Here is a 16,517-nt window from a genome sequence, read left to right as displayed (position 1 = left end):
ACATGATCAGCAGTTTCTGTAATCATCAGGCTCTTGAACAGAAGCGGATAGTTACACCCATTTAAGTACTCTGTATATCGCTATTTCATGCTCGTTATTTATGAAGATTGATTAATATCTGCATTTCCACAGTTTATTTACAGTTAACAGTTCCTGATCTTTACAATTTACAATTACTGTTCTACAGATTTCCTAAGTCTGCCTGCAGAGAAAGAATCTTAGGGTTGTATGTGGTGACGTGTATGTACTCTGATAATAAAATTTACTTTGAACTTTATACTCAAACCACCCTGTCTGGCACCAATGATCACTCCATGGTTAAAGTCACATAGATCATATTCCCTCCCCATTCCAGTGTTTGGTCTGATCAACAACAGAATCTCTTAACCATGTCTGCATGCTTTTATGCATTGAGTTGCTGCCACATGATTTGTTGATTAAATATTTGCATAAACGAGGAGGTGTACAGGTACTTAATAGTGTGGCCACTGAGTGTGTATTGTGTATCAAAGGATAAATAGTCCACTGACTTTGCATTTGGACTTAGAGATGTAGCAATGCATCTTTCATATTCACCCAGGAATTGTTCACATTGTTGGGAGAAGTGATTGAGAGATTCTGTGGGGCATCTAATAAAGACAAATAAAGAGGTAAACATGAGAACACATGGGGTAGAACAAGATTCCATGTGTCAACCACCTGAAAGATTTCTGCAGTCAATTCCATTCCACCTTTGCAATGTGTTCCAATGTACACGGAATGTGGAAAAGTACAGCTCAGGAACAGCCCCTGTGGCTCATGATGTTATGGTGAGAGAATTATTCTAGAAACCAAATCTAAAACTAAGATAACCTATTCTGCCTACAACATGTCCATATCCCTCCATTCCTTACACATTCATATGCCAACCTTAGTGCCTTTGAAACACCTCTACCTTCACCTCCACACCTGACAGATCATTACAAGTTCTGTCAGCTCACTGTATAAAAAGCAAACTCGTCCCACAAATCCTTTTTGCATTTACGCCTTCTCGCCTTCATGCATGGCCTCCAATATTGAACATTACAACCCCGGGTAAAAGATACCGACTGTCTATATTTGCTCTGAAATCTCTCTCAGTGTCTGGAGAAAACAATCTGTATGTCCAACCTTTCCATATCACACCTGCTCTGTCATCCAGACAGCATCCTCTTCTTCACCCTCTCCAAAGCCTCTCCACCCTTCCCATAATGCGGTGAACAGAACTGAATGCAATAGTTCACATGGGGTCTAACTGAAACTTTATTCACCTTTAACATAACTTCTCAACTCCAGAACTTATAAAGGCAAACATGCCTTACACCTTCTTTCCCAGCCTATCAAACTGTTGGGAGCTATGAACTCAGATCCCCAGATTCCTCTGATCAGCAACATTGTTAAGGGTTCTGCCATTGACTGTTCCTGTCACTTTACACCTGATTTTCCAAACTGCAACACCTCACACTTACTTCAATTAATCTCCATCTGCCACTTCTCTGCCCCATCTGCAACTGATCTCTATCCCGCCTAATCTTTTGGCAACATTATTCACTGTCCACAACAACACCAGTTTAGGAAATGGTAAATTAAACGGACCCACAAGCCAGGATGCCCACAAGAAGAAGGAACTTTCTCCATCCTCACAACTTCTCCAATCTGTCGAAAACTTCAGAACAACAACTCACCATAAACTCAGCATGGCGATGTGGGCACCGGAGATATAGGTGGGTGAAGGAGGTTGGATTTGTGGGATAGCAAGGTCAGTTCTTGCCTTGAGGCACATCAGGCAGCACAATTTTCCATTTCCGTAGCATATGTTTGCTCAAACCAACATGGACGGATGGAAAGCGTGCAAGGAGCTGGCCGGATTCACACTCGGGACTAGTTGCTGATGCCCCTACAGCGACATCCCGCTCAGTAGGTTAATGCTCATTGTAAATTTTCCTGTGATTAGGCTAGGATTAAACTGGGGAATTGCGGGGCGGTGTGGCTCGAAGGCCTGGAGGGGGCTTTTCAGTACTGTATCTCAATAAACAAATAAATAGATTTACAGGGAACTGTTAGACTAAGACCACCCACTCACATTCCACAGTGAGGGCTATTTCCCTCTCCAAACACCAGCCACAGTTCATTGCTGGAACTTGTTGTGCTCAGTGTGATCCCGAGATGTCTCCACCTCAGGTTCGATGCTGGGAAACTCTGGACGGAGCAGAGGATCGATGTAGGAATCCCTTCCTTCATACTCACCCAGGAATTGTTCACACTGTTGGTAGAAGTGATTGAGAAATTCTGTGGGGCATCTAAGGACAAACCAATGGTTAACAGTGGAACAGTTTTGAGGCAATAGAAGATCATAAATCAGTTTTGAAAGTGAGCTGGGCCTGTTGGGACATGTCTGCGGAGCAAGAGATCACAGAGTGAGTTGGAGACAGTTCCATGCGGAGTGTTTGATGCTCTGGGCCAACTCACTGGAATTTACAAGCATGAGGTGGAATCTCATTGAAACATATCGAACATTGAAAGCCTTTACTGGGACGATGTGGAGATGATGTTTCCTATAGTGTGTATGTCGAGGGCCAGAGGGAACAGCCTCTGAACAGACGGATGTCCATGTAGAATGAAGACGAGGAGGCATTTCTTTAGCCAGAGGGTGGTGAATCTGTGTAATTCATTACCACAGACGGTTGTGGAGGGTGTCGTTGGGTATACTTAATAGCTTCTTGCTTAGGGTGTCAAATATTATGGAGAAGACCAGAGACTGGGTTTGAGGGGGATAACAAATCAGCCATGATGGAATTTGTGTAGCAGTGTCGATGGGCCGAGTGTTAAGTATAACATATTAAGTGTCCTGTAGCCTCCCATCCTCCTGATAATCTGGCAAATGCCTGAGCTGTTACATTTCACCAGCCTGAGTAGAGGGGGCTGGATAACTGGATTGTGCCATTCTGCTACAGCCAGAGGGTTCTCTGGAGCTGCGTCATTTATGCCGTATCTTTTTAAGGAGAGGAATGTTTTCGCTCCCCGGCAATTTACTATGGACTGGCCAGCATCGAATATAAACCCGCAGTCAGGAGATGATGGTGTCACTTGGTTTGAGGAGTATTTATTATGTTGTAACCAAGTTCTGTTCTGTTCAGCTGATTCATGTTTGGACTCTGGGACTGTTCTGTTGAGTATGTAAATATTTTGGGTAAATAAAACCCCTTTTTTTTCACCTTTACCTACTCTGCCAGTTTTATGCTTACCCTGGTCCTTCACAGATGTGGCAGCGGTGGGGTCAGCAGTAGGAGGTGCAGGAAAGGTGTTTTGAATTTTTTTTCCAACGTGAAGAAAGCAGTAGGAGGAGGGAAAACACCGGCCGATCGATAGCAGCAGCTGGAGTTGGCGAGCAGTCTGAAGCTGAAGCGGAAGGTGGGGCCAGGTCCTCAGAAATAGAGGAGCCCCGGGAGCCCACTATTATCGACCAGGCCAATATTCTTCACACGTATATGGGGCAGCAGCAGGTACGAGATGCCCAGTTGGTGAGGCCAAGAGCAGCGATTTAAAGCACTGCAGCCCCAGTTCAATCTGCTCCAGTCAGAGGTGCTGGCCCACACCCCTCCAACATGTGATCAACCTTCTGGTAAGACAGATACTGTGGGGGCAGATGTTGTGGGTTCAGACACAGACCCCCCTCCTGCCCAGGTAAACTTTGGGGTCTCCCATGAGGATGGCTCTACAGCAGTACACTTGAGATCTACTCAGGAGCCAAAGCTTCAGCAGCTGACTGCTACTGATGATATTGAACATTTTCTTGTCACTTTTGAGAGAATAGCAACAGCATGCAGATGTCCAATTGGAGATTGGGCCTTTAGGCTCATTCCATTATTGACAGGCAAAGCTAGGAATGCCTATGTTCATATGGACATTGATGATGCTGCAGACTATGAGGAAGTTAGAAGGGCTATTACAAAAAAATGATATAGATCCAGAAACCTACAGACAGAGATATCGCAGCCTTGAGATTGAACCAGATGAAGGCCCAAAAGAACTATATGTCAGGTGAAAGGTGTTTTATGGGAAGCGGGTTCACCTGAAGAGGAAGACAGTGAATGAAATTGCAGAAGTTACTGTCCTGGAACAATATCTGAGAATGCTTTCCCCTGAGCTACAGGTCTGGATTAAGGAGCACAACCCTGCAATGGCCGTAGAAGCAGCTGGCCTAGCTGATGTGTTTGTTGCTGCCCGACGGAAGAAGCAGCCGTGGAGCTTCTCTGCCTGGAAGTTAACTAAGGATCACAAATGGCCAGGTGTCTCCCGGTCAGTACAAAGGGTGATTCAGCCGGGGGTAAGGCTCCTGTAAAGGAGAAATCTACAAAGGTTAACTCATTTTCTAGATCTTTCAAGAGACTTATTGGTTATATGTGTGGTGAAGACGTTTACCATCCCTTCCAGGTTTAGTTTCAATTTCAACATTATAAAAAGGAAGTTCACTGAGAGGTTGGGTAGATTGTTTGATGTCCTTGGCTTTTGCCCGGGTAAGTGCAACTTTACAGACCTGACCTGGACGTAAAAGATCAAGAAGAACAGGCAAATCCTGACCCGGCACCACCGGAAAGGGGAGATGATCAGCAACCCCTACGTTCAGGAGATAATTCTGGCCTTGAACTTTGATATGAACATCTGCTGTGGGATAAAGCCTGTTGTCTCCATGTACACAACAGATGGGCACAGTCTCAGTCATACACGCACTATGAGGAGGAATGAACTGTCTATGAACAAGGGTCTGGTCACTGCCACTGTCAATAAGTGCCTTTAAGTAACAGCCATTCACCTCCACCATGATCTCTCTCTGCGATTGTCGTGGCTCCCTCTTTGACTTCAGATCACCTCTGGGCACATAGCACACCTGGATTGGTTTCAGAGAATTATTGGGGCAGACGAATTTAGTGTGTCCCTCTACACCACACATGTAACCAATAAGTCTCTTGGAAGATCTAGAAAATGAGTTAACATCTGTAGATATCACCTTTACAAGAGCCTTACCCCCCACTGAATCCACCCTTTGTACTGACCGGCAGACACCTGGCCCTTTGTGATCCTTAGTTAATTTCCAGGCAGTGAAGCTCCACGGCTGCTTCTTCCGTCTGGCAGCAACAAACACATCAGCTCGGCCAGCTGCTTCTACGGCCGTTGCAGGGTTGTGCTCCTTAATCCAGACCTGTAGCTCAGGGGAAAGCATTCTCAGATATTGTTCCAGGGCAGTAACTTCTCCAATTTCATTCACTGTCTTCCTCTTCAGATGAACCCACTTCCCATAAAACACCTTTCACCTGACATATAGTTCTTTTGGGCCTTCATCTGGTTCAACCTCAAGGCTGAAAATCTCTGTCTGTAGGTTTCTGGATCTATATCATTTTTTTGTAATAGCCCTTCTAACTTCCTCATAGTCTGCAGTATCATCAATGTCCATATGAACATAGGCATTCCTAGCTTTGCCTGTCAATAATGGAATGAGCCTAAAGGCCCAATCTCCAATTGGCCATCTGCATGCTGTTGCTATTCTCTCAAAAGTGACAAGAAAATGTTCAATATCATCAGTAGCAGTCAGCTGCTGAAGCTTTGGCTCCTGAGTAGATCTCAAGTGTACTGCTGTAGAGCCATCCTCATGGGAGACCCCAAAGTTTACCTGGGCAGGAGGGGGGCCTGTGTCTGAACCCACAACATCTGCCCCCACAGTATCTGTCTTACCAGAAGGTTGATCAAATATTGGAGGGGTGTGGGCCTGCACCTCTGACTGGAGCAGATTGAACTGGGGCTGCAGTGCTTTAAATCGCTGCTCTTGGCCTCACCAACTGGGCATCTCGTACCTGCTGCTGCCCCATATACGTGTGAAGAATATTGGCCAGGTCGATAATAGTGGGCTCCCGGGGTTTCTCTATTTCTGAGGCCCCAGAACGCCCCGGAAGGCCCCACCTCCGCTTCAGCTTCAGACTGCTCCCCCAATTCCACCTGCTGCTCTCGATTGGCTCGATTGAAAAAAAAATTCAAAACACCTTTCCTGCACCTCCTACTGCTGACCCCACCACTGCCACATCTGTGAAGGACCAGGGTAAGCATAAAACTGGCAGAGTAGGTAAAGGTGAAAAAAAGGGGTTTTATTTACCCAAAATATTTACAAACTCAACAGAACTGTTCTAGACTCCAATCTTGAATCAGCTAAACAGAACAGAACTTGGTTACAACATAATAAATACTCCTCAGACCAAGTGACACCATCATCTCCTGACTGTGGGTTTATGTTCAATGCTGGCCAGTGCATAGTAAATAGCAGGGGTGAGAAAACATAAATGAAGCAGCTCCAGAGAACCCTCTGGCTGTAGCAGAATGGCACAATTCAATTATCCAGTCCTCCCTACTTCAGCCGGTGTAATGCAACAGCTCAGTCGTTTGATCTGGAAGGTTGAACTGCTGACAACTCGGTGAATCGGGTGGTTGGGAATGGAGGAAGTACGGCAGTTGACTAAACAACTAGATTGTGAATGGACGGAGGATGGCGGGGGAACTGATGATTTGGGAAGTGAGTTAGAGATGGAGGTTGGCGGGAAAGAGGAATGGAGTGGAAAAAGCAAGAAAAGAAAACAGAGGTATGAGATGTCAAACTCTGAGGAGTCAGGGGATGACTGAAGCAGACAATAGACAATAGGTGCAGGAGTAGGCCATTCAGCCCTTCGAGCCAGCACCGCCATTTAATGTGATCATGTCTGATCATCCACAATCAGTATCCTGTTCCTGCCTTCTCCCCGTATCCCTTGACTCCACTATCTTTAAGAGCTCTATCTAACTCTTTCTTGAAAGCATCCAGAGAATTGGCCTCCACTGCCTTCTGAGGCAGGGGATTCCATAGATCCACAACTCTCTTGGTGAAAAAGTTTTTCCTGAACTCTGTTCTAAATGGCCTACCCTTTATTCTTAAACTGTGGTCTCTGGTTCTGGACTTCCCCAACATCAGGAACATGTTTCCTGCCTCTAGCGTATCCAATCCCTTAATAATCTTATATGTTTCAATCAGATCCCCTCTCATCCTTCTAAATTCCAGTGTATACAAGCCCAGTCGCTGCCATCTTCCAACATATGACAGTCCCACCATCCCAGGAATCAACCTCGTAAACCTATGCTGTGCTCCCTCAATAGCAAGAATATTCCTCCTTTAATTTGGAGACCAAAACTGAACACAATACTGCAGGTGTGGTCTCACCAGGGCCCTGTACAACTGCAGAAGGACCTCTTTGCTGCTATACTCAACTCCCCTTGTTATGAAGGCCAACATGCCATTAGCTTTCTTCAATGCCTGCCGTACCTGCATGCTGATTTTCAGTGATTGATGTACAAGAACACATTGTACTTCCCCTTTTCCTAACTTGACACCATTCAGATAGTAATCTGCCTTCCTGTTTTGCCACCAAAGTGGATAAGCTCACATTTATCCACATTATACTGCATCTGCCCATTCACCCAACCTGTCCGAGTCACCCTGCATTCTCCTAACATCCTCCTCATATTTTACTCTACTACCCAGCTTTGTGTCATCTGCAAATTTGCTAATGTTACTTTTAATCCCTTCATCTAAATCATTAATGTATATTGTAAATAGCTGTGGTCCCAGCACCGAGCCTTGTGGTACCCCACTAGTCACTGCCTGCCATTCTGAACAGGACCCGTTAATCCCTACTCTTTGTTTCCTCTCTGCCAACCAATTTTCTATCTGTGTTAGTACCCTACCCCCAATACCACGTGCTCTAATTTTGCCCACTAATCTCCTACATGGGACCTTATCAAAGGCTTTCTGAAGGGCCAGGTACACTACATCCACAGGCTCTCCCTTGTCAATTTTCATAGTTACATCCTCAAAAAATTCCAGGAGATTAGTCAAGCATGATTTCCCCTTTGTAAATCCATGCTGACTTGGACTGGTCCTGTTACTGCTATCCAAATGTGCCGCTATTTCATCTTTTATATTTGACTCCAGCATCTTTCCCACCACTGATGTCAGGCTAACTGGTCTATAATTCCCTGTTTTCTTTCTCCCTCCTTTCTTAAAAATTGGGATAACATTAGCTACCCTCCAATCTTCAGGAACTGATCCTGGATCTATACAGCATTTGGAAAATAATTACCAGTGCATCCACGATTTCCAGAGCCACCTCCTTAAGTACCATGGGATGCAGACCATCAGGCACTGGGGATTTATCAGCCTTCAGTCCCATCAGTCTACCCAACACCATTTTCTGCCTAATGTGAACTTCCTTCAGTTCCTCCATTACCCTAGGTCCTCTGGCCAGTATTACAACTGGGAGATTGTTTGTGTCTTCCGTAGTGAAGACAGATCCAAAGTACCTGTTCAACTCGTCTGCCATATCCTTGTTCCCCATAATAAATTCACCCATTTCTGCCTTCAAGGGCCCAACTTTGGTCTTAACTAATTTTTTCCTCTTCACATACATAAAGAAGCTTTTACTATCCTCCTTTATATTCTTGGCTAGCTTACCTTCGTAGTTCATCTTTTCTCCCCGTATTGCCTTTTTAGTTATCTTCTGTTGCTCTTTAAAGGTTTCCCAATCCTCTGGCTTCCCGTTCATTTTTGCTATGTTATATATCTCTTTTATTTTTAAACTGTCCTTGACTTCCCTTGTTAGCCACGGTCGCTCCCTACTCCCCTTAGAATCTTTCTTCATCTTTGGGAAGAACTGATCCTGTACCTTCTGTATTATTCCCAGAAATACCTGCCATTGTTGTTGCACTGTCATCCCTGCTAGGGTATCCTTCCAGTCAACTTTGGGCAGTTCCTCCCTCATGGCTCCATAGTCCCTTTTGTTCAACTGGAATACTGACACTTCCGATTTTCCCTTCTCCCTCTCAAATTGTAGATTAAAAGTTATCATATTCTGGTCACTACCTCCTAATGCTGTAGGATAGCAAAACAATGGAAAGAAGATGAGATTAAAGCAGTTATAAAACTGAGCCTTTTGGTGAATGGAAGCTGATTCATTTGATGAAGATGATCAACAAACTTACTGGCGAGGTCAAAAGAGCAAAGGTATTACGAAATGGATCAAAATTAGTGATTTGTCGGGATAGTGCTCAGCAAGGCAAAGTGATAAGATTAAATAGAATAGACAGAAGAAAAGTACAATGTTCAATACCCAACAATAGAAAGTGGACTAGAGGAGTTATTTCAGGAATACCAACAGAGGTTACTATGGTTGAGATTAAACAGAACATAAAAGGAGCAAAAATTGAGGCCAAACGTTTGAAAGTTACAAGAAAAAGAAACAATTGTGATAGTTTATCAGATACGATTAATTTCGATGAAGAAAAATTGCCGACAAAATTTTATTTCGGGTATATGTGTTATGAGGTCAGAATACATATACCACCGCCTTTAAAATGCTTTAAATGTCAGAAATTCGGGCATATCGCGGCGGTCTGCAGAGGGAAACAAAAATGTGGGAGATGCGCTGGAGAACATGAATATGGGAAATGCGAGGCGGAAGCTAGGCTGAAATGCTGCAATTATGGCGGGGAACACGGTGCAGCTTATCGAGGGGGCATTAATAGCAAGACGACAGCTGAGATACAATATGTTAAAGTAACAAGAGATTAGCTATACAGAGGCAGTGAAAGGAATTGCTGAAAAAGAGAAGGCTATCAAGTGAACAAAGATAGGGAATAATAAACCAGTGAACTGTGAGGGCTGTAATGTGATAAATAAGGATACACTAATAATGAGTAGAAAGGATTTCGTACTGTTCATGGTAGATGTAATTAACTGTTTAGTGTTAACGGACAAGAGAACCGAGAAAGCTAAAATTATAGTCAAGTCTGCAGAAAAATATCTTGGTATTACAGGGCTTAGGTGGGAAGTAGCTAAAGAAACGTTGAATGGAGGATCAAACAGTTCAAAGGCAGGGGAGGCGGGATCTTAATGGCAGTATATATATTTTACAACGGAATGCAAGGAGTCTTATCACAAATAGTCAAGAATTTAAGAAATATGTATCAGAGCTTAAGGAAAAAACCTCAGATTTTATGTATACAAGAAACATGGTTGAAACCACAATTAGATTTTGTTTTACAGCTATTAGGAAGGATAGAAGTAATGACAATGTTGGAGGAGTAGCAATATTTATAACCAGTGGGATGAGGTATAATATAATCAACATAGGGCAGAAATATGTATCAATAACAATCAAAATTTGGATAGGCAGAGAAAGTTTGGTAATAATAAATTATTATAATCCATGTAGAAGATTAAGCAAAGATGCAGTAAATACAGTGGGTAGTGGGATGAAAGGGAAAATAATATGGTGTGGGGATTTCAATGGACACAGTAAACTATGGGGATGTAAAAATATTGATGAAAACGGATTAGTGATACAAGAATTTATAGATGAAGAAAAATTGGCATCTATAAATAATGGACAAAGTATGAGATTTAACATTTCCCAAAACACAGAATCCACAATAGACTTAACATTTGTAAGTAGAGAATTAACAGGGATCAGTACTTGGAATGTATTAAAACAAACTACATTAGGAAGTGATCACTATCCCATACTCACAAAGATTCAGATTAAAATAGAACAAAATAAAGGGCCTAGAGTGTCAAGGTGGAAACTAAATAAGGCAGATTGGGAGATATTTCAAAGAAGAAGTGAAGTAAGATGAATAAAGATTTTAGATGAAAATATATTGGATATAGAAGAAATGAATGATAAATTAGTCACAGCAGCAGTTAAAAATTCAGCAGAAGAAACAATTCCAAAACTTAAAGGTAGAGGAAAGAGTTAAAGTGTTCCATGGTGGAATTGTGAATGTAGTAGAAGTATAAAAGTAAGAAAAAAAGCATTTAAAGTGTTAAAAAGTCAACATTTGGTAGAAACATTAATACAATATAAAAGAGAGCACAAGCAGAAGTTTGGAAAATAATCAGACAAGCAAAGCGAGCACACTGGAGACAATATTGTAACAAAATTGGAAAAGAAACTCAACCGTCTGAAATACGGGGCATGATAAGGAAAATGAATGGTATAAGAAGTAGCAAAGAGATTCCTGTGCTAGAAAGCAAGGACAAAATTGCAATTAACAATGTAGAAAAAGCAGAAATATTGGCGAAAACTTTTGTTAGCATACATAGCTTGGAAAATTTGACAGTTGAAGCTAGACAGCAAAGGGAGGAGAGGCTTAAGCAAAATTCAGGAATTACGGACAAAAGAGCAACATCAGAAGAAGTGCTGTAGACACCTATTAGCAAAATAGAAATAGAAAGGGCTATTATGAATAAGCGGCCAACTTCTCCTGGGAAGGACCAAGTCTGGAATATAATGTTGAAGCACTTATCAGGAAGTGCACTTCTAGTTCTGCAGAGACTGTTTAATGATATACGGGGAAGAGGTAAAATACCATCTGCATGGAAACATTCTGCTATTGTTCCAATATTAAAACCTGGTAAAGATTCATCAGACCCGACAAACTATAGACCAATTGCATTAACTTCACAGCTAGGTAAACTTACAGAATGAATAATAATTGATAGGCTTACATACTTTCTAGAAAAAAGAATTTTTATTTCTCCCTACCAAAGCAGTTTTCACAAAGGAAGAACTACCGTAGATTCAATACTTAGCTTGGAATCTGAAATTAGAAAGGCTCAAACAATTAAAGAAATGGTCCTGGCAGTATTCCTCAACAGAGAAAAGGCATATGATATGCTCTAGAAAGAGGGAGTGTTAATTAAATTGAAAGAATTAGGGGTGGAAGGAAAATTATATAACTGGGTTCTAGACTTTCTTTTTGATCAAACAATTCAAGTCAAGGTGGAAGAAGAGTACTCCAGGACATATTCAGTTGAAAATGGAACACCACAAGGTAGTGTCTGCACTCCATTACTATTTACCATAATGATAAATGACATATTTGCGCAAGTTGAACATAGTGTGGGGAAATCCCTATGTGCAGATACTGGGGCTTTATGGGTGAGGGGAAGAAATTTAATTCATATACAAAGGAAAATGTAAGACGCAATTAATAAAGTGGAGGAGTGGGCAAATAAATGGGGTTTCAAATTGTCTCTAAGTAAGTCGCAAGTGATATGTTTCTCAAGAAATCAGGAACCAGTTTGCGTGAAATCAAATGAACAAAAATTAGAGCAGATAAAGATAATTCCATTCCTCGGTTTGTTATTTGATGAGAACCTTACATGGAAAAAGCAAATTGAGAAAATTACGAACAAATGTAACAAAATAAACAACTTATTCAGGTGTCTTGCTGGACAGGATTGGAGTACAAGCAGGATATCGTTATTAAATATTTATCAAGCTCTAATAAGGGCTACATTGGATTATGGATGTGCAGTATACATGTCAGCTGCTGAAAGTAATTTAAAAATGCTGGATGTTGAGCGAGCTCAGGCCCTCAGGATATGTAGTGGTGCATCAGCTGTATCAGCCCTTCAAGTCAAAACAGGGGAAATGCCTTTAAGACTTAGAAGAATAAAGCTAATGCTGCATTACTGGGTTAACATCATGGGGCATAACTACTCACATCCAGCTAAAGCTATATTGAAAGACTGCTGGGAACATAATAATCCAAATTATAATAGCCTTGGATGGATTGGGGATGCAGCAGCACAAAAATATGGTCTGCACAAAATGGAATATAGCCTGACAGTTCCATTACCCGATGTTCCTCCATGGCTCTTTACAATACATACAGTGGATACAAACCTGCAACAACTTTTTAAAAAAGTAGTCTAACTGTGGAATCAAATTGATAGTACAAGAATATATAGACCTGCATTTTAGAAACAAATTAGTAATATTTACGGATGGCTCCAAAGACCCTAGCTCTGGCCACACAGGTATTGCAGTCTACATTCCTCTGTGCAAAACTAGTATCAGGAAAAGAACATCAAACCATTTATCAGTGTATACAACAGAATTAATGGCAATATTGAGTGAATTATCTTGGTTAGAAGAAAATAATGTCAGAAAGGCTGTAATCTGTTCAGACAGTTTGTCTGCATTAACCTCTATCAAATCAAGAAAATCAGAAAGTAGACAGGATATTTTATTGGAGGTTCTATGCAAGTTATATACACTGACCAAAATGGGGTAGAAGTAAGCTTCCTTTGGGTTCCTGCTCATTGTGTGTGGAGGGTAATGAAAAAGTTGACATTATAGCTAAACAATCTCTCAAATCATCTATAATACAGGTCCAGATCCCTCTAAGCAAAGCGGAAGTCAAAAGCATTATAAAAACACGTATTGAGGAGACATGGCAGAAGCATTGGGATGAGAGTGAAACAGGGAGACAACTGTACAAAATACAAGGACAAGTCAGATACCAAAGAATATCAGGTGGGCATAGAAAGACAGAAGTGATCATCAGTCGTTCAAGAATTGGACACACAAGTCTTAATTACACATTATATTAAATAGGGAAACGTCCAACTGGGTTGTGTGAAAACTGCAATCAACCAGAAACAGTTGAACATGTATTGATTAAATGTAAGAAGTATGAAAGAGAAAGGGTGAAGATGATAGGAGCGCTTAAGATGAACAAAAATAAAACTGCTGTGGGTATAGAAGACATTTTGGGAGTTCAAGAGAAATACGGACCTATATCATGGAGTATCTGAAAGACTCTGTTTTATTGTATAGAATTTAGGGAATGCATTTCTTTTCATTCCTCCTGTTCATCAAACGATCCACACTCCAGTCTAGCAGGTGGCGGTAATGCACCTTAAAGCTGGTTTGGCAACCGTCATACAACAAAATAAGAAGAAGCAGAAGCTCAGCCGTTTGCCAGATTATCAGGAGGATGGGCGGCTCCAGGACACTTGATATGCCCGCTTGGTGGTGCGGCCGGTAATTGCAGCCGCCACAGTCGCCGCAAGCTCACTACCAAGGACAGCCCCGCACTCTTACGGAGAAGGTGTTGTCCAGTCTGAAGGACAGAAACGAGGTACAGTGTGATATCGCAGAGACAATGCTGAGCAACATCAATGAATATTGTTGTCACACTGAGGGAGCGCCGCACTGTGTGGGAGGGGGCGATAGTGAGTTACAGTGTGGGAGGGGTAATTCTGAGGAAGAGTCAAACTGTGGGAGGGGTGATACAGTGTGAGATCTCTCTCCTAAAGTTGAAAATAGCGGCCAAATTCTAAAAGAACGGGTTTAGAGACCTCCAGAAGGTTTTGGGAGTGTGGGGTGTCATATTGACAGTGGACGAGAGCGGTTTCTTTCCTGCAAGGACCCGGTTTTGAAGTTTTCGGTCCGTGTTTCTCGAGCGCTGAGCAGTGGCTGCAGCTGACGGATTGCCAAAGTTCGAGACTTTAACTTTGTCGGGAGCGGGAACGGATTAAATCCGGTTTGAAACAGCGGAAACCCCTCCCGTTTAGATTGCCGAGCCCAGGGCGATTGGGAAGACTTCGGAGCGGCCGGAGGAAGAGCGGACTGACCTGGGAGACACCTTCGTTTTTGCAGCAGCACGGATGGCGCTGAGGTTTTTCAACCAGACGGACATCCAGCCTATCCACGGATAACTCCCATCTCCCTCCCCTCTCTGAACTGTTTCTTTTTGAGAGATTATTTGCTGGGGTCTCGCTGTGTTTAACGTTCTGTAGTTGTCGAATTTCGGACTGAGTAGTGACTGCCATGACAGAGTGCATCTCCAACATGTCGGCATCGCAGTCGTATGCGGAGACTGCGGGCTCTGGAATTACATCCCGCGAAGTGAGTCACCCTTTCAAATTAATGGCTCTGAAAGATGCTGTACAACGTACGGAACCAACTTGAGTCAGTAGGAATGACGCTTTGAAGCCGACGTCGCTGGGCCTCCCCCCGCTGCTCCCTCTTTCTGTTCCTCCTGTCGGCACACACCTCCCCCTTTCCCCGTGCCTGTGGCGACGGAGGTCGGTGATGGGCGCGGCATGGGTGAAGGAGTGGGTTGAGGTAGGAAGGGAAATAGAAACTAGAAACACATCGGGGCTTCTACCACTGCGAAGGGGCGGGCAGTTCCTGTTAAACATCTTGAGAGTAGAGGAGGCCATGGATAGACATATCAGAATGTCCATATCCATAGCCTCCTCTACTGTCAAGATGAATCTACACTCAGGTTGGAGGAACAACACCTTATATACCGGCTGGGTAGCCACCATGCTAATGGCATGAACATTGACTTCTCTAACTTCCGTTAATGCCCCTCCTCCCCTTCTTACCCCATCCCTGACATATTTAGTTGTTTTTTCTCTCTCTCTCTCTCTGCCCATCACCCTGCCTGTTCTCCATCTCTCTCTGATGTTCCCCCTTCCCCCTTTCTTTCTCCCGAGGCCTCCCGTCCCATGATCCTTTCCCTTCTCCAGCTCTGTATCACTTTCACCAATCACCTTTCCAGCTCTTAGCTTCATCCCACCCCCTCCGGTCTTCTCCTATCATTTCGCATTTCCCCCTCCCCCCACTATCAAATCTCTTAGTATCTCTCCTTTCGGTTAGTCCTGACGAAGGGTCTCGGCGGGAAACGTCGACAGCGCTTCTCCCTATAGATGCTGCCTGGCCTGCTGTGTTTCACCAGCATTTTGTGTGTGTAGGATGCAGAAGGACTTGGACAGACTAGGAGAATGGGCAAGAAAATGGCAAATGAAATGCAATGTTGGAAAATGCATGGTCATGCACTTTAGTAGTAGAAATAAATGTGCGGATTATTTTCTAAATAGGGAGAAAATGAGATGCAGAGGAACTTGGGAATCCTTGTGCAGAACACCCTGAAAGTTAACTTGCAGGTTGAGTTGGTGGTGAGGAAAGCAAATGCCATGTTTGCATTAATTTCAAAGAGGCCAGAATATAAGAGCAGGAATGTAATCTTGAGGCTTTATAAGGCACTGGTGAGGCCTCACCTTGAGTATTGTGAACAGTTTTGGGCTCCTTATCTAAGAAAAGATGTGCTGGCTTTGGAGAGGGTTCAGATGAGGTTCACAGGATGATTCTGGGAATGAAAGGTTTATCATAAGAGGAATGTTTGATGGCTCTGGGCCTGTGCTTGCTGGAATTTAGAAGGATGAGGAGGGGGGGATCTCATTGAAATCTTTTGAATGTTGAAAGGCCTGGACAGAGTAGATGTGGAAAGGATGTTTCCCATGGTGGGGGAGTCTAGGACAGGAGAACAGGGCCTCAGAGGAACGTCCATTTCATACAAAAATGTGGAGAAATTTCTTCAGCCAGATGTTGGTGAATTTCTGGAATTTGTTACGGACAACTGTGGAAGCCAGGTCATTGGGTGTATTTAAGGCAGACATTGATAGGTTCTTGAGTGGCCATGGCATCAAAGTTTATGGGGAAGAGGCCGGGGTGTGGGGCTGAGGAGGGGGAAAATGGATCAGCCATAACTGAATGTTTAACCAGATTTGATGGACCAATTGGCCTAATTCTGCTCCTATGTTTTATCATCTTCTCATGGATATT

General features: G+C 43.1%; 2 protein-coding genes across 2 annotated transcripts in view; one reads left to right on the top strand and one right to left on the bottom strand.

The window, feature by feature from the left end:
* Nucleotides 1-16,517, top strand: part of LOC140732449 (high affinity cGMP-specific 3',5'-cyclic phosphodiesterase 9A-like) — a 208,445-nt gene that overhangs the window by 75,904 nt on the left and 116,024 nt on the right. The window lies entirely within an intron of this gene.
* The window catches only part of LOC140736276 (myeloid cell surface antigen CD33-like), a 34,656-nt gene that overhangs the window by 3,282 nt on the left and 14,857 nt on the right, over nt 1-16,517 (bottom strand). The window lies entirely within an intron of this gene.

Source organism: Hemitrygon akajei, chromosome 1 (assembly GCF_048418815.1).
Source record: "Hemitrygon akajei chromosome 1, sHemAka1.3, whole genome shotgun sequence".
NCBI classification, from domain to species: Eukaryota; Metazoa; Chordata; class Chondrichthyes; order Myliobatiformes; family Dasyatidae; genus Hemitrygon; species Hemitrygon akajei.
The sequence above is the reverse complement of the archived record's forward strand: the minus strand, read 5'-3'. Positions and strand labels throughout refer to the sequence as shown.